This window comes from Rhododendron vialii, chromosome 11a (genome assembly GCF_030253575.1).
Source record: "Rhododendron vialii isolate Sample 1 chromosome 11a, ASM3025357v1".
Lineage (NCBI taxonomy): Eukaryota > Viridiplantae > Streptophyta > Magnoliopsida > Ericales > Ericaceae > Rhododendron > Rhododendron vialii.
The window spans coordinates 32,433,367-32,452,525 of NC_080567.1; the positions used below are offsets into that span (position 1 = coordinate 32,433,367).

The window sequence follows — 19,159 nt, forward strand, 5'->3', positions numbered from 1 at the left end:
TGCGTTAATACCAGAGGTGGTGGTGAAAAAAATCTCTTCAGTCGTTTGGTTTGAAAAATAAGCTAAGAGAAAATAGGAAAATCAAGTGTTGAACATAGTGAAATTTTCTCTATATTTTTCTCACACTTTTCATTGTTGCCACAAATGCAATCACTAAGAGAGTACAATTACAAAGAAGGGAGATGATCAAAAAACAAACCCAAAAATATTTGCACAAGTTTGAGTAGAATACAATGGAGCCCTTCCCTTTTATAACCATAAGACTAAGGGAGGCATCTAGAACATGGAAAATGACATCAGCTGCACCTAGCACATGCCCATCCCATGTCTTCTGCTTTGAGACCTGAATATGTAGTATTTTAGAGTACAATTATATCTTACAAGCTAGACTACTACATTTTGAGATTCCTTTGACAATATTTTACATGATGGGAATCTCTGTCATGCAAGCAAATAAACTAACAATTATTCTTGCCACTTTTATTTTACTCCACTTCACATTTATTACACACAACACTCCAAAATAACTAGCACGCAATCTTCAATCTGAATAGTATTGAGAATCATCAGAGTCATACAGGTGGAGCAATACACTTATTTTCTCCTCCCTTTCACAAGAAAGTGAAGAAATTAGGGACAAGATGAACTGCATACAAAATAACATAAAGTTTCAAATGAGGACCTCTTAAAATGCAGATCTTCCTTTCCCGATCAAAAATTCGATGATCCAAGCCGTTCAATATGTTCAGAATGTGATTTTAAGGGTACCCGTGAGAAATTGGCAAGAAAAAAGTGAGAGACCGGGTTGGGCTTGATTTGAGCAATTTTTTATTGAACCGTTTGCTAAAAAACTGTTCTGATGAAGCCCTTCATGGTATTTTTTTTGTTAATTTTTCCAAGTACTCTTAAAATCATGTTTTGATCACATTGAGCGGCTCGGATCATCAAAATTTGATCGAAAAATGGGTGAAATGAGGAGATTTGCGTTTTAACTAAAATGAGGACGTCATCATTTGAAACGGACTGTACAAAATAATATGTAGTGTACTTGATTAAGGGAAACCCTGGGGGTGTCGGTGATATTTACCCAAAAAGATAAAGGAGATAAAATAGAAATGTAATCCACACTTTTCCCCTCTCAGTTTTGAACTTGGGGATGGAAGGAGAAAGGAAGGAAAAATTTTAACGAGGAAAATTAGAGAGAAAGTCAAGAAGAAATTGGATAGAAAATTGAACTTGTTTCTTTTCTTTTTCTACAAACCAAACATTGGAATGAAATTTTATAAAATTTCCTCTTCTTATCCATTTCTCTTTTATTTTCCCTTTACAAGCATCTCCATGTCAAGCTTTATATCTCTATTTTGGAGACAAAATCTCCATATTTAGGGTGAATTTTGTAATTTAATCTCTATTTTTTAAATTTTTTTTGAACTTTATGAGAGAATTTTGAAGGGACATATGTTTTTTTAAGAAATTTGGTTTAAAATTTTTATTTTTAGAAACGAAAAAATATATTTGGAAACCAAAAACTAAAAAAGACTACAGATCCTTCAAGATTCCCCAATACAAAAAGTTGAAGATATTAAGGAATAATTACAAGGGTGGCATATTCAAAAAAAATTACAAGGGTGGCTATAAATTTTTCCATCGTTTTCCATTCTCTCTCATCTTCAACCATAATCCCCCATGCGAGTCATCCAAATCTATCAGCATCACCATTAAGATAGACTGCGAATTCGTCGATGCTGCCTAAATCCATCAGCGTATCCATTTGAAGGGTTTGCTAATTCGTGATTTATTTTTAGGAGTTCATCAAAGAGCGACTTTTAAATTGTGTACTCGGACAGGTTAAGGATTGTTCGAACTACTGACGAAATGTTGGCGCCTTATTGATTTGGCTTGGGATTTGTGGGCCGTGACTGTATCCATTGCCGATGGTGGTGGGATAGAATGACACGATAATGATAGAGTAAGGCTCCGTTCCGGAAACCTTCTTAAAAAATAAGTACTTAATTTGTCACTTCATTCAAAAATAAGAAGGGTCATTCACAAAACTCAAATAAAAAGTTCCTTTCACATTTTCAAACTCAAAAATAATGTAAATGAAAAAAAAAATCAAATTTTTTTTGTACTGTTTTAAAGATCTCAATGAGATCTATCAAACAAGATCCATAGTGGTAGGACAATTATTTGCGTAAACACATGATTTTTTAGCTTGAAGTTGCCTTATACAAAAAATAAGACTGTTGCTATGATAATGGGCGCCGGCGGAGAGAAATCGTACCGGCGGCCGCGTTGGGCCGTCTCCGGCCACCGAACGGCAGATCCGAGCCGTCCAAAAATTCTATAAAAAAAAAACCGAGGAGGCCTACGTGAGAATCAATGGCATCCGAGGTGTGTAAAGTGCTTGATCCGAGCACCCCTTTTCTGTGTATATATGATCAACCAACTTACATGAAAAAGGGGTGCTCGTATTAAGCACCCTACACACCTCGGATGTCATTGATTCCCGCGAGAGCCCCATCGGTTTTTTTTTATAGAATTTTTGGACGGCTCGGATCGGCCGTTCGGTGGCCAAAGATGGCCCAGCGCGGCCGTCGGTACGATTTCCCTCCCCGGCGCCCATTGGTACCTATGTAAATTTTGAAAAAATAAGTATCACCTTCTTATTTTTTTGGAATAACCCTTATTATTGGATAAAAAATAAGATTTTATTTGTTTTCTGGAACGGACTCTAAATAGGGATGCAAAAAATAAGAGAGAGGAAATCTGGAAACAGATGAAAGAGAAAGAGAGCATTAATGTTGTTGGAGAGAATAAAAATGTCAAGTGGCCAAAATTGTCGTGGCATTATTTATGGTAAGTTGTCGTGGATCTAGCATACCCACAAAGCCTCCTTAAGAGTACAAAGATTTGGGTTATTTCCAAATACACCCCTTCAACTATCACATTTTTTAACATGATCCCTTCGCGTTTAAAACTCATTAACCTCACCCCTTAAACTATCAGAACTCATCAACTACATCCCTTCCGTTCAATTCCGTTAAGAAATGTTAACATTTTGGATGGAAAAGAGTTAACTTGGACGGGAAAAAAATTTTAACCCTAAAATACCCCTCCTCTCTCTCTTTCCTACTCCCCCCACTAATCCCTAAACCCAAACCCAGAAATTTCAAACCCATCCCCATTCCCTTCTCCTCTCATTTCTACTACTCTCTCCCTGCTACTTCATCTCCCCCACTTATCCCCAAATCCAGAAATTTCAAAACCCATCTCCTTCTCCTTTCCCTAATTTTACAAACCCATCTCCCCAACTATGATTTGGACTGAGATTTTGGACAAACGGCCGAGGGAGGTGGAGAAAGTGGTTGTTAACTTGGTTTTCGAGCTCCATCAATTGTTGGACCAGCCCGGTTCGATCGACGATGTTCGACTTGCTAGAGGGGCCTTGGTTAACTCCGGCGAATAGCCAGGACGTGGTGATGTCGGAGGTGTTGTGCTCACAGTAAATTATTTTCCTTGTATGAGATATTTTGGTGACAGCTAATGTCACACCCCACCCCGGGCCAGCACTCAAATGAGCCCAAACCGACGTGAGGGTGCAACATCAACCACCAACCCATTTCTATAACTCAAGTTCTAGCAATTAAGTTAACCAACAGCCATTTTATTGATAACGCAAAACTTAACGTTCTTACAAACACAGCGGAAGTCTTAAGAAAGCATTAAACTATTCAATAAACCAAATATAAACATAGGCTGCACTACATCCCTATTTACAAAATTTTGCCAAACTAGTCCAGCCTTTCCGACATGCTACCCTAAGCGAGCGTACAACCCCACGACGATCAGCAGTGGATATCTACAACGCCTGCAAAACTGGATTCCAAAATGGAATCCAGGAGTGTTTATGAGACATAGATGCAGTTCCATATTAAAGGTACAGCTAAAAGATATATCTCAACCAGTCAAACAGTGAACCAAGCAATTAAAAGCAACACCGGGCACACAGCCAATAATTTAAGGCATAAAGCCTTTTGGCATTAAGCCAATCACCGGGCACACAACCAATAGTTTAAGGCATAAAGTCATATGGCATAAAGCCAATCACCGGGCACACAGCCAATAATTTAAGGCATAAAAGCCTTTTGGCATAAAGCCAATCACCGGGCACTAAGTCAACAATCAAGTTCAATTCAATATAGAACAACATCTATGAATCAAACACTCACCTTGTACTCCAAAAGAAAGTACAACTATGATTTCGGTGCTCCTTGACTCACCGACTCGTCACCTATCCACAAGCCAAACATTTTAGTATAGAAATACTTGAAAGGCTTTAACAAATACATTAACAATGTTCTGCATCAATTCAACTATATAGCAATTGCCGAACAAAAGTAAATTTACCAATTCGTACCCAAAACCAAGAATTTCACAAACACACTATATAGAAGAACCACCAAACGAATTATGTGTCGGAAACACCAAAATTCAGCCAGACAGTCTATCGTATTTTGGCCATACTTCTCTATAGGTTTCAAAGAATACTACAAGACCACCACCACTAGCAAGAAGTCCTCTAGTACATCAATCTAGATATAAAATTTGCTCAAATTGGACTCCGAATGACTAAGATATGCTCAATTGAAATTACACATCTAAAACAGAAACTACAGACCCAGCAGAACAGTCTGCGATCGAATGCTCATTAAAAATCACACACTTAATCTTTTCTAATATTTCCAACGCCAAAACAACACCAACTGATCAAGGTTTAAGACTCATGAGAACCCATAGTCAGCAAGTATATTTAACTATGACAAAATTGATGAAGAACACAGCTACAAAACCTGCCCAGAATTTCAGAATCACTAACAATAAACTTCGGAACCAAAACTGATTTTGCTCAGACCAAACTAAGGCACAATCTTTATAGATTCAGAAAGATATACGAGTCTAGTTTCGGAATCAAGAAACGGTGCGTAAAACCGATACCAGAGCAAGAAGTTATGCCCGTTTTTCCAACACGTGTCTGTGCTGTCTGCACAGACGCGAATCAGACACCAGTTCGGTTCATGATTTTTATCTTTTTCCATACTATTCAGAAAATTCTGAAATTTTTACAGCATATACTACACTCACAGAGGCATCTCCAGTAAAATTACCAAAAAATAACATGGTCGGCGTGTTGATGATAAAAATAGGCAAACACAACAAATTCACAAATCTGTCTCAAAACAGATCCTCAGGATCAGACCAACATTCGAAAATTCACAGTAAATTGAGTTCTTAACCTTTTCAAGTGATTCCAAAGCCAAAAGAACAAGCATCAAATGTAGTTCAGATTTCATGAAGAAACCCAAGTAAATTTCGACATAAAAGGGTGAGAAAATAGACAAACTCAGAGCTGTACGAATCTGTCCAGCAACTGATTATCATTATGCAGAGCATACACGAAATTAAGCAAAAGGAACTGAAAATTACCTACTGAATTGAGGTTTCAATCACTCTTCATCCTCTTCTTTCCACCGTCTCTCTCTCTCTCTCTCTCTCTCTCTCTCTCTCTCTCTCTCTCTCTCTCTCTCTCTCTCTCTCCACGTTGGAACAAAACCCTCCTGATGGGTTTTCTTTCTTTTTTTCTTTTTGATTTAAAAGACACACACACACACAACACCTCAGCACACACACACGGCACACATGCACAAATTTAAAAAAAAATTGCACTTTAGCCCTTAAGTTATTAAATATAACATTTAAGCACTTCAAAGATAAATGGATGTTACAGCTAAGCACAATTAAGTCGATTAAGATTTTGTTTGTGCAAGCATAGTTAGTGGAGTATATTCAGTGATGTAATCAAGAATAGCAATATCAATTTCTCTCACGAAAATTTTTCCTGTGTTTTCTTTCATTTTCTTTCTTATTTCTCATATGTTTTGAGAAATTCCACATCTGGGGCGGCAGATTTGCAACGTGGTGTCGTGCGAGGGGGCGGATGGAGTAGAGTGGCACGAGACGCTAAGTTAGGGGTGGGGCAAGATGGGTGTGGGTGGGTTTGAGTCAAACTGAGCATGTTGCTGACTCTGATTAGTGGCGAGGATGGGTATAGGGTGGAGGAGAACGAGGGGTGTTTGAGAGAGAGAGAGATCGCATTATTTTTTCTCCAAGTTCGAAAACTAATTTTAACATAACAAGGGGTAACTTAGTGCTTCGATTACTCCGATGATAATGTGGAATAATACCCCAAGCGTAGGGTTTAACACGTCGATTGAAGCATAATAAATCGAAAATCCGGGATCGTACCCAAGGGAATAATTATATGGCTTGATCGGATTTGTAGATGCAAGTAAGGGCTTTCGGCCTTAAGACAGCCAACTTTGTTTTACTTTAAACGGTGGAAATAAAAGGCTAAATTAAAAACGAATTAACTAGAGAAAAGATAGGCTAGGTCTAGGAATTATTAACACTCAAGACTCGAGCTAAATCACACTTTTCACCCAATTACACAATTTAAGATACTTGATTAAAGTTCTCAAATCGGAAGATAAAATGATTTGAGAACCAAGCTAGCTCTAGAATTCATTTGGCAAATACCTCGAGCGACAGAGCTCTAAGCATCATGTGTGGTGGGTAGGCGATGCTCCCACCTACACATGATCAAAGAGGTTAACACCTTGGTAATTTGATAAACAAACCCGAACCCCACATCAATATTCAAATCAAAGATTAAAGCTTTATTGGGTACAAAATGTAATTTTCGCCCGAGCCATGAGGTGCTAATCACCCCATGACCTAACTCTTGAAACTACTCACCCATATCTAGAGAGAAAAGAGCAAGCAAAAATTTACTTAACATGATTGAAATAACAAGACTAGAAGAAAATTAGAGATTAAGATAGATCGGGAGTAAAGAAACAACTTTAATTAAAGCAACAATATCAAAAACTAACAACTAAAGGCAGAAATTAAAATTTTTAAAACTGAAAATGAAGAACACTCAAGAACAATTTGAATTGCAATGAAATCTAATCTAGATCTAGAAAATTGTGCTACTTGAATCTATCTACTTGTTTTACAAAACAATGACATAAGCTTTTATACTCCGGAGATCCGCGCCTGGAATATTCCCAAGATGCTCAGAAAATTCGCTCTTAAGTAGCTCGGCATCGATGACAACGGCCTTAGAGTGCTCTACTATGGGGCTCGGCATCGATGTAACACAATACATCCCATCGATGCCAAGGTGGTTAAGGGACTGGACCACTAAGGGGCTCGGCATCGATGGACCTTCTCTCTTGACATCGATGCCGAGCTCAATAGCTCGATGTTTGGCCGTCATCTTCTGCCTTGGCTGCCTGCCTTTTGCTCGGGCAATTCTGCTTCTACTCGGGCAAATCTCCTTCTGCTCGGGCAAATCTCCTTCTGCTCTGGCAAATCTCCACAACATCTTATTTTCATTCTCTAAACTTAAGTAAAGATTGCATTTTAAACATTTCTTTTACCTTTTCTTTACTTAAGGAAGTACCCCCCATTTGGAAACAATGGCATTACAAGAATTTTGAGATTTCAATCCAATCAAAATGTTGACCCCAGCTTTTAGTTGTAGACACCCCATTCTGGACTGTCCAGATAACGTTATTTGTCAATCTTTTTATTTCCCCAATGATGATCTTAGTCGAAAACAGTTTGAGGACAAAGGTGTGGTTGAGCTTTGAGCGTCCCGAACCTCTCTCAAACACCTTTCAAACCCTTCAAACCAGAGCCAAACAGCCCCAGCAAAACCCAATTGGCATACGCCAGTGTCCTGGAGGCGTACGCCAGTCACCTGCCACGTGTCAGTCATCGACCAGTGGCCCATCTTTTACTGGCGCACGCCAGTTCATAGTGGCGCACGCCAGTCAAACCCAGTCAAATCAACTTTATTCAGCAACTTGGGCGGGACTTTTGTGCCACCCTGACGTCGGTCACAGTGTCCCTGATGACTACTTTCGGCAAGGGCGCTCCCCCTCTCTCCTACACCCCCCATCAAGCCAAGTCCCATGCATTTAATGCATGGAAGGCTCCCTTCCTCTTCCAACCAGCCAAACAAGGCCTTGGTCCCAGACTGATCTCAGTCTTCTCCCCCTATAAATACCCCCCTTGCATTCATTTGCAAGGGGTTAGCATCATCAAGAAGCAAAAGCTCTCCTCTCCTCTCTTCTTGCTTTCTTCTTCTTCTTCCATTGAAAGAGAAAGGAAAGAAGCCTACTTCCATATACCTCCACTGATATCCAGTCACCATACAACATCCATCTTCAACCATTTAGGCTCTAAACCACCTTCAAACTTCAATACCCAAAAGGTATACCACCTTTGCATTCCTTTCTGTTCTCGGCCCCTGAGGGGAACCAGCAGGGCCCAGGCTGGTAAATAAAACTAGTCCTGGCCTTGAACTGGTAAAAACACAATAATCGTATGCAACGATACGTGGCGCAGGCCAGTTTATAAACGCCGTACGCCAGTCATGGCAGTATGGGCACAACTGGCGTGGGGATCATGGATCGTCATTCCTTTTTGTTTTATCTTTCTGTCGATCACCTTAGCATGCTAATAACCGGTTTACTGCTTTCCATATTTAGAACTGTTTAGCGGTAATATCCTATCTTTTTCATTTCTGTCATATAAAGGCCTCTGGGATCCTTCTGGTCATGTTCCAGAACCCAGATGATGCAAAGCCAAACACTGGAATCAAATGACAAGTGGCGTACGGCAGTAACACACTGGCGTACGGCAGCAGTCCTCTGGGTCCAGTGACTGGCCCTTGCACATGAAGCGTGAGCTAGGCCTATCTTATGTGTCGCACTGTTTTGGGGCGTTCTGCTTTCTTTCATGGCCTAAAGCCATTCATTTTGCCTGTGACTGTGTATATTCTGCTATATTAAACTGCGTGGTTTGCCCTGGGTGTGCACTGGTCCCTTTCCAGAGCCCAGAGGGTTGCAAACAAAGACTGAGAGATCCAAAAAGTGGAGTACGCCAGTTTATATGTGGCGTGCGCAGGTTGTGTCACCATGCAGTGGCTCGACCAGTGCATGTTGGCAGAATCTGCTCACGTCACCTTGTGACAGCGTACTGCAGTTTGCTCGGGATACTCAGTGCTTGTTCTCAATCTATATTTAGCATTGCAATCAAACCGTTCATATACATTTTGCCATAAATCACAACTTGTTACAATACTTTAATCCCCATTAACTGTTCCCCCGCCCTAACTGGCTAAAAAATGATTAAATGAGAGAAAAATGCAAACGCTTTATAAAAATGCCTGAGTAGAGACCGATCTCCGGATTGGGCGAGAGGGGTGCCATAAAACCCTTCCCCTCTCGTAACATGGCTCCCGAACCTCAGATATCGAAGGTGACGACGGACCAGTCTACAAGCCTTTTCAAAATCAAACAAACGTGGCCAACGTTTTTCGAGTTCGGTTCCTTGGGTGCTCTCACCGCTAAAACCCGAGTGGCGACTCTGAATCGAAGCATTTCGCCGCGCTTTTTCCAAACAAAGAGGGCCGCGCCCAATTTTACGAATAAAATTTCCGGGGGCGCGTGCCCACAGTGGCGACTCTGCTGGGGACCATTGCGTTGGTTGATATTTGGCGATTAAAACATAATGGAACAGTTCTCAAAAGCTTGTCAAAACAGTACGCTTCGCGCTGCTGAAGAACGGAATGGTAACGTAACAGGATCTCAGCATCCGACCAATCCGAACTGGGGCTTTTACTATTGTTCTCTTGTGTAGTTTTCTCCAAGTACCAATTAACAAAAGTGAGCCAAGCTTCAAAAGGGATTTGTTTTCAAAAGCGTTGCATTTTCTCTCATTGATTCATTCTTCGGCATTTTTCCGTTCGTATCGATGGTTGGTCAGCCCCGTTGAGGTGTTTTGGGTAACCGACACAGTTTACTGGAGCCCGGGGTCCTCGAACGCCCAACAACCTTGGACGATGATGAGTCGTACTACCGTTCGACCATTGCTTTGCTCTACGCGTTGCAATGGGAGGTATATCGCGGCTCTAGTCAGAGGAACCCCTTTTAGCCAAAACCGGCCTCTACAGCGTGTACAATGCATTAGAACCTTTCAACCTAAGACAGGAACCCGCAGGGTAGGATTAGTTGCTTCTAACCCCATATCCTTTCTATGTGTTACCGCTTTCCATATCGCATGCCTGTACATACATTCATGATCGCTTTGCGTAGGAGCATGCTAGGGCGGCTTTTAGGATGTCTTTTGTCGGGTCTGTCTTGCGCCCACTCGGCGTTTGCCTTGGACCGATGACGAGTCGTGCATCTCGATGTTGCACGTTACTAAAATTTTCAAAGTCCTTAATCAATGAGACTTCGGGAAATCAATACTTTCTAAGTCCTCGTCTAAAACCCCATCGAGGTTTCAAACCGAAAACTAGGAACAACGGAGAACATGGCATGATGCTTACACCACTCAGGTTAAAAGTGCTAATCACTTACACCAGGCTCCGGCACAGTGCTGCCTGCGCCACTTCGGTTACGGTATCATGACATCTACACCGAGTTGTTCCAAAATCAGACTTTGAAACTTCGAAAAGGGAGAAAGTCAGAAGGCTTAGGCTGTTTTGGCATCTCTTAGTAACATTCGATTCAATCAAGGATACACCGTCGAAAAGAAATCCGAGGATTCCATGGCAACTGTCCGAATGGCGTAAAGCAGACTCCCCCTAGTTCTAGAGTCTAGGAGGACACCGACGACGTTGGCATAATCATTTTTCAATTCCCGCATTTTCTTTCAAATAAAATGGCTGCAGGCTGTCACTGAGCTCTTGTACTTTGCCGTCTAGTCATGCCGATGTCAAAGCAGAATTTCGAGATCAAGAGCCAAACCTGCTTGGGACCGTCCGCCGAGTCTGTTTGAGGATCTGATTTGGGGTTCGTTTTTCAGTCGACCGCAACGGAAGCTCTGGCCTGCACAGTGTCACGAGAGGATTTGCCGCCAACTACTCCGCACGAGTCCCCTCCGTCTACTCCATCTCCGCCAACATCTCCTAAGCTTGTTAAAACAGAAGTACTAGCCATGGCGGATGTCCCACCTCCGAATCTTGCAACCGTCCTAGCCGATTTGCAGCGCAACCTGGCCATCATGCAACAGAGAGCCGACCAGGCCGACGCTTCTATGGCCAATCTCCAAACCCTAATCGAGGAGCGACTTCCCCTGGTAGCAGGAGGGGAAGGCGGTGAAAGGCGCGAACAGGGAGCCGCCGGCCAAGAGGAACCACTGGTTGAGAATCCCGCTCCAAGCCCAGAAATGGCAGCTTTGGTCGCCAAAATGGCCAAGTTGGAAGATGCCGTCGCCAAATCTGAAAGAAAAGGGTCGGGAGTACTAGACATGGACCGCCTCTGCCCATTTCCGAATGCTCGGCTGCCCGATCGGTTCAAAATGCCCGACTTTGCAAAATTCGACGGGACTGGAGACCCGAAAACTCACTTGTTGGCCTATCATGGAGCCATGAAGCTGCATGGCGTCGAGGAGGATGCCATGGCTCAACTATTTCCGCAAACTCTGGCCGGCCCCGCCTTTCAATGGTTTCTGTCCCTCGACATCGCCAAGAGGCGGACCTGGGAGGACATCGGCACGGCCTTCAATGCCCAGTATAGCTACAACGCCCAACTCAAAATGACCACTCGGAAGTTGGAATCCACCAAGATGACTGCAAAGGAGTCCTTTGCAGACTTTATCCAAAGATGGAGAGCCAAGGCCGCTCTCATGCCCGACCGCCCAAGCGAGAAGGATCAGATCCGCATCATCTCCCGTAATCTGCAGCCCGACTTCGCCAAAAACCTTGTGTTGGTTCAGGGCGCAAACTTCGAAACCTTCTATGACTCCGGGCTGGCCATCGAAGAAGCCCTTCAAACCGGCGTTCTGCCTAGGAGTGACAATTCCTCCTCCACCTCAGCCTCAAAATCAAAGCCCCGTGCGTACACCGGGAACAGCACTGCTCTGTTCGGTGGCAACAGCTACGCCAATGCGAACTCTGCTAACAACCCCTCTGCCCAAAGCTCTAACCACATTGCCTACATTAACCAAGTTCAAACCCCTCAAAGACCCCGAAACCGCAATCAACCCCGCAACTTCGCCAACTTCAAGGCCCCTCTCTCCTCGGTGTTGGAGAAGCTAATCAAAACCGGGCACCTCAGGCCTCTAGCCCCAACTCCACTTCCTCAAAGTCCACCCCCTAGCCATAACCCCAACGCTTTCTGTGCGTACCATCAAATGCCCGGCCATTACACCGATTCCTGCTACCGCCTCCGTCATGCGATACAGGATTTGGTGGACAATGGCACCCTTCCAACTCCACCCACAAAGCCCAATGTCATTTCCAACTCCTTACCCAAACATGACCCTAACCCTCAAGTGAACCAGATAAACCTCAGCTCCACCATATTCAACCCTACCGACCATATTACCTCAACCTTCAACCCAAGACCAATTGTACCCTTTCCCTCCGAACCAAGCATTAACATGATGGCGGCCGGTTAGGCCATGGAGGACAGAGCCAAGGAATGGGAAGAACTTTGCAGTGATTGGACTGAACAGTACAACATGGGATTCCCCGCGCACCCTCAGGTCAATCAAATGTGGCTAGACCAGTGGCAGGAAGAATGGAACGCAGCGCAGGCTGACCCTCTGGATGGTCTCTCTTTGTTCGCGCTCTTTTACCAGCCCGAATTAAACCCCGTCGAAGTGGAAGCCGAGGAGTACGTGTGGGACCCACAGCCTGATGGATGGCAATTGGGGCAGCGCCTCGAGGCGGATGTGGACCAAAACGACTTTGATGAGAAGTACTGGGACCAGTTCCAAGAGGGGGAGGTTGTGCCCGAAGTTCGTCGCCCGCTAGGCGCCATGTTGCCCTTGGTAAATGTTATTGCTGACACGCTCGACCGTCGCATCCATGAGTGTGATCCTACCCTCGACGTTGTTTCTGTGGAACGGCCGCGTCCTGTCATTACAGCCCCCGGGGATGACTGCTCAATCATGGTTCTAGATGCGCTTCCGGCCGATCTCTGGGATGCAGAAGAAGCTATTAAGACCTCACCGCCCGCTGATATTTGGAACGTCGACAACATTGTCGACCTAAACATGGGGAACGAAGTATGGACCGTCAATACTGCTCTCGTCGATGGAGGATTTTGGGACGTTCCATTCGTCACTAACCCGGGAGCACCATTTGAAGAAGAGGCTGCACAGGATCCCGCCTTTTGGGAGGGTCTAGTGATGGAGGACTTGGAATGGGATACCACTCTGGGGACAGATTCGACTGCAACGGTGGCATCAACGGACAAAAGGAAGCGCAAGCTAGAAGAAGTACCGGCCGATCTGTGGGATTCTATTGACTCATCATCTTGGTGGGACGTGGCCAATGTCACTAGGAGTGGCCGAGTGTTTCAGCCCTCCAATCTCCAGGCTGGAAGCTCGTCCAATCCGCCCGGTCAGAAAGCCACTGTTCCCGCTGCTCAGAGAACTGATCCGCTCTTTCCGAATGGGGTTCTAGAAGAAGACGCCATTTTGAAACAGCTCGAGCGGATTCCTGCCGCTGTCTCTATCTGGGGTCTGATATCGTCATCAAAGGAGCATCGTGAGAAGCTGTCTTCCGCGTTGGCCCGGCTCACTGTACCGATCGACATCACCCCCGAGGCCATGATTGCTCTCGTGCTGCCACTTCTCTCTAAACACTCCGTCACTTTCACCGAGAGGGATCTGCCCGTTGAAGGAACCGCTCACAACCGCCCGCTGCACATCACCGTCAAGTGCCGGGGACATTGGGTGCCAACCGTGCTGATAGATAACGGCTCGGCCATCAACGTTTGCCCGATGAGGGTTGCCTACCGTTTGGGATTCTCAAAGAGTGACCTAACGCCCTCCAATCTGGCCGTCAAGGCATACGACAGCACTCGCCGCATGGTGGAAGGAACTCTGATGCTGAAACTGGATGCTGAGGGTTTCGAAATGGATGTAGAGTTCCACGTGGTCGACGTCCCCGCCACCTTTAACCTGCTGCTGGGCAGGCCTTGGCTTCATAGGGCCGACATTATGGCTGTACCTTCAACCCTGCACCAGAAAGTCATGCTGGGGCTGCCTACCGGAACCTTAACAATCTGCGCAGACTCGGGGATCCGCCCGCTCACGGATGACGGCACGCCCGTCTTGGGCATTATGCACGGGGAAGAAAACTTGGACTTCGGGGGTTTCTCTTTCGACACATCTGGCTCAGTCCTCGCCATTGCCATGGATGATGACTTCACCATAAGCTCAACTGTCCTCGAAATGATGAGGAAGATGTCATTCATGCCAGGCCTAGGACTCGGGGCCAACCAACAGGGGATCGCCGAGTTCCCTGTTTTTCCTTCCAACAACGGACGCTTTGGTCTTGGTTACACTCCACCGGCCAAAGACGCCGAAAAGAGGAAAGACACGGGAAAACCTCGAACCCTTTTTGGTAACCCCGACAGCTACTTTGTGCGAGAGGGAGGAGGCTCTGCTTATTCGGGACAGATAGAGCCGTTTTGGGATCCAGAGACTTCCACTTGGCTGCCAGGGTTTGAAATATTTGCTGCGGACACATGGTCCGATGAAGAGACGGCCGAAGAAAAACTGGCCAAAAAGGAGTTCGAGAAGCAGCTGGGTCAGGCCAAAGAGGAGTTTGACTGGCTGAAGGCTTTTGATCAAGGGAATCTGGAGATGCTGTTCTCCCAAGTAGGTTTGGTTGGCAAGGGCGAAGAAGTTGAAGTGCTGATGCTCGGGCCCGACTCCCCAGATACTCTTGAGGATCCTACCTCCCTCATCGTGAAGGCACAGGGAAGTCTCAATAACTGCATTTTCACTCCGCGTCTAACATGCATTGACGATGAGTCTGAGTCTGACACAGAGTCTAAGTCTAGCTCAGAGTCGGAGCTTGTGCCTCTAGGCCCTCCACGTCGTAGCTTTTACTTCGAGTTCGAGTCTGTTGTACTTGGCAACCCCGTGGGGTTTTATGAAATGCATGACCCTACTTCTGACTACTTTGCTAGCTTCTATATAAACTGTGTCGACCCTGACGATGAAGGAACAAACTTCGACGGGGACATCCCGGCTGAGTTGCGTTCCCTCATCGAAAAGGAAGACGAAAGGCGTGCTCAGCCTCTAAAAGAAGAAGTAATTTGTATAAATTTGATAAACGAGGATGACCCCCGCATGATGCAAATCGGTGCAAATCTATCCCCGGAAAGTCATGCCGGAACTATCGAGCTTCTCAAGGAATTTCCCGAGGTTTTCGTGTGGTCCCACAAGGATATGCCCGGCATTGATCCTGAAATAGTGCAGCATCGAATCCCGTTAGAGCCTGGGGCTGTCCCCGTCAAACAGAAACTCCGCAGGATGAGGCCGGATTGGGTTCAGAAGATTAAGGAAGAAGTTACCAAACAGATTGATGCAGGGTTCATAAGGGTTGCAGAATACCCCAAATGGGTGGCCAACATTGTGCCCGTTCCTAAGAAGGATGGAAAGATCCGAGTCTGCGTCGACTTTCGGGACTTAAACAAGGCAAGCCCCAAAGACAGTTTTCCCTTGCCACACATTGACGTGCTTGTGGACAACACGGCGGGGCATGCCTTGCTCTCTTTTGTCGACGGATTCTCCGGATACAACCAGATCTCTGTGGCACCCGAGGACCAAGAGAAAATGACATTTGTCACGGAATGGGGGACTTACTGCTATGTAAAGATGCCGTTTGGACTGAAGAACGCCGGGTGCACTTTCCAACGGGCTCAAACGACCTTGTTTCACGATTTTATCCACAAGACCGTCGAGATCTACGTCGATGACATGATTGTGAAGGCAAAAGAGGAAAAAGACTATCTCCCGACACTCAGGCAATTTCTCGAAAGGCTCCGCAAGTACAATGTGCGCCTGAACCCACAAAAATGCACGTTTGGGGTCACGTCAGGCAAAATGTTGGGGTTTCTGATCACCGCAAGGGGAATCGAAGTGGATCCTTCCAAAATCAAAGCAATCCTTGAGATGGAACCACCCAAGTCTGAAAAGGGTGTGCGAAGTTTTCTAGGGAAAGTCCAGTTCATCAGCCGTTTTATCCGTTTTATCCATCAGCCGTTTTCTAGGGTGTGCGAAGACGATCTATCCGTCCCACAATCTGCTTTCCCCAACAGAGTCGATGCTTGTGCAAAAGGAGCATTCCCCAGGAGAGTCCACATTCCGTGATCTGGCTATCCAAGGCAGCGAAGCAGCGGTCTATCCGCCCCGACATCGAATCAAACAGGTTCTTCAAAATTTCTTGCGTTCTGGATAGCCTTGAAGAGGGTGTCTAGGAAACCTTTGACGTTACTTGTCTCCAGTCAATGGTGCGTCAAGTGCCGTCAAAGGGGGGCTTCTGTAGACACCCCATTCTGGACTGTCCAGATAATGTTATTTGTCGATCTTTTATTTCCCCAGTGATGATTTTAGTCGAAAACAGTTTAAGGACAAAGGTGTGGTTGAGCTTTGAGCGTCCCGAACCTCTCTCAAAACCCATATCGAACCCTTCAAACCAGAGCCAAACAGCCCCAGCAAAACCCAATTGGCATACGCCAGTGTCCTGGAGGCGTACGCCAGTCACCTGCCACGTGTCAATCATCGACCAGTGGCCCATCTTGTACTGGCGCACGCCAGTTACTAGTGGCGCACGCCAGTCAAACCCAGTCAAATCAACTTTATTCAGCAACTTGGGCGGGACTTTTGTGCCACCCTGACGTCGGCCACAGTGTCCCTGATGACCGCTTTCGGCCAGGCCCGCTCCCCCTCTCTCCTACACCCCCCATCAAGGCAAGTCCCATGCATTTAATGCATGGGAGGCTCCAACCTTCCCTAAACCAGCCAAACAGGGCCTTAGACCAGACTGATCTCAGTCACTCCCCCTCTATAAATACCCCCCTTGCATTCATTTGCAAGGGGTTAGCATCATTAAGAAGCACAAGGCTCTCTTCTCCTCTCTTCTTGCTCCCTCTTCTTCCATTGAAAGAGAAAGGAAAATAACCCACCTCCATACACCCTGCTGACACACAGTTACCTTCTTAGCCTCCATCTTCAACCCATAAGCTCAATATCTCCTCCAAACCTCCATACAAAAAGGTATACCACCTTTGCATTCCTTTCTGTTCTCGGCCCCTGAGGGGAACCAGCAAGGCCCAGGCTGGTAAATAATACTAGTCCTGGCCTTGACCTGGTAAAAACACAATAATCGTATGCAACGATACGTGGCGCACGCCAGTTTACAAACGCCGTACGCCAGTCATGGCAGCATGGGCACAACTGGCGTGGGGATCATGGATCGTCATTCCTTTTTGTTTTATCTTTCTGTCGATCACCTTAGCATGCTAATAACCGGTTTACTGCTTTCCACATTTAGAACTGTTTAGTGGTAATATCCTATCTTTTTCATTTCTGTCATATAAAGGCCTCTGGGATCCTTCTGGTCATGTTCCAGAACCCAGATGATGCAAAGCCAAACACTGGAATCAAATGACAAGTGGCGTACGGCAGTAACACACTGGCGTACGGCAGCAGTCCTCTAGGTCCAGTGACTGGCCCTTGCACATGAAGCGTAAGCTAGGCCTATCTTATGTCTCACACTGTTTTGGGGCGTTCTGCTTTCTTTCATGGCCTAAAGCCATTCATTTTGCCTGTGACTGTGTATATTCTGCTATATTAAACTGCGTGGTTTGCCCTGGGTGTGCGCTGGTCCCTTTCCAGAGCCCAGAGGGTTGCAAACAAAGACTGAGAGATCCAAAAAGTGGAGTACGCCAATTTATATGTGGCGTGCGCAGGTTGTGTCACCATGCAGTGGCTCGACCAGTGCATGTTGGCAGAATCTGCTCACGTCACCTTGTGACAGCGTACTGCAGTTTGCTTGGGATACTCAGTGCTTGTTCTCAATCTATATTTAGCATTGCAATCAAACCATCCATATACATTTTGCCATAAATCACAACTTGTTACAGTACTTTAATCCCCATTAACTGTTCCCCCGCCCTAACTGGCTAAAAAATGATTAAATGAGAGAAAAATGCAAACGCTTTACAAAAATGCCTGAGTAGAGACCGATCTCCGGATTGGGCGAGAGGGGTGCCATAAAACCCTTCCCTTCTCGTAACATGGCTCCCGAACCTCAGATATCGAAGGTGACGACGGACCAGTCTACAAGCCTTTTCAAAATCAAACAAACGTGGCAAAAACGTTTTCGAGTTCGGTTCCTTGGGTGTTCCTGCCGCTAAAACCCGAGTGGCGACTCTGAATCGAGGCGTTTCGCCGCGCATTTTCAAAAGAGGGCCGCGCCCAGTCTTTAAAAAGGGAACCCAAAGATCGAGCGATTTTCGGGTAGCGTGCCCACAACGCCGGGTCGGCCTTTGATTCTCTATCTGTCCGTTTCTTCAACAGCCATGGGGTGTCTGCTAGCACAGGAAGGAAGCAATGGGGTCGAGAAGGCTGTGTACTACCTGAGCAAGAAGATGGTCGGATCTGAGGAGCGCTATACCCCTCTGGAAAAGACGTGTTGGGCGCTAGTTTCGGCTACAAGAAAGCTTAGACACTACATGCTAGCCTATTCGGTGAGACTGATTTCTCGGATGGATCCTATCAAGTATCTGTTCGAGAAGCCGGCGCTCACCCATAAGCTAGCACGTTGGTTGCTTCTGCTGGCTGAGTTCGAACTCCAACATGTCACGAGGAAGTCTGTAAAGGGGCGCGCTGTGGCCGAATTTTTAGCTGATCACCCGATCGACGGCCCGAAAGACGTGGATTTCACATTCCCCGACGAAGAGGTTCTAACAGTAGTCGAAGAAGTATGGACGCTCTATTTCGATGGGGCTGCTAACCAGAGAGGGTTTGGGATTGGAGTGTTGTTGATCACACCCGCCGGTGCTCACATTCCGCTCGCCTTCAAGCTGAATTTTGATGTCACCAACAATCAAGCCGAGTATGAGGCCTGCATCGTCGGAATGGAAGCTGCTATCGCTTTAGGAGTCGAGAAGTTGGAAGTAATTGGCGATTCGAACTTGGTGGTTTCCCAAGCCAATGGAGATTGGAAGGTTCGTGAGGAAAAGCTGAGGCCTTATCACCAAGATTTGGAAGA

The 19,159-nt window shown here is 45.6% G+C and overlaps 1 protein-coding gene and 1 long non-coding RNA gene across 2 annotated transcripts in view; one reads left to right on the forward strand and one right to left on the reverse strand.

Annotated features, from left to right (window-relative positions):
• The window catches only part of LOC131308066 (uncharacterized), a 133,193-nt gene that overhangs the window by 27,300 nt on the left and 86,734 nt on the right, over window positions 1-19,159 (forward strand). The gene's annotated exons all lie outside the window — the stretch shown is intronic.
• LOC131308076 (uncharacterized) lies at window positions 3,652-5,595 on the reverse strand. The gene is made up of 2 exons (XR_009194282.1): window positions 4,233-5,595; window positions 3,652-3,879 (listed from the first exon to the last, which is right to left on the reverse strand). It is a non-coding gene; the product is annotated as an uncharacterized LOC131308076 (long non-coding RNA).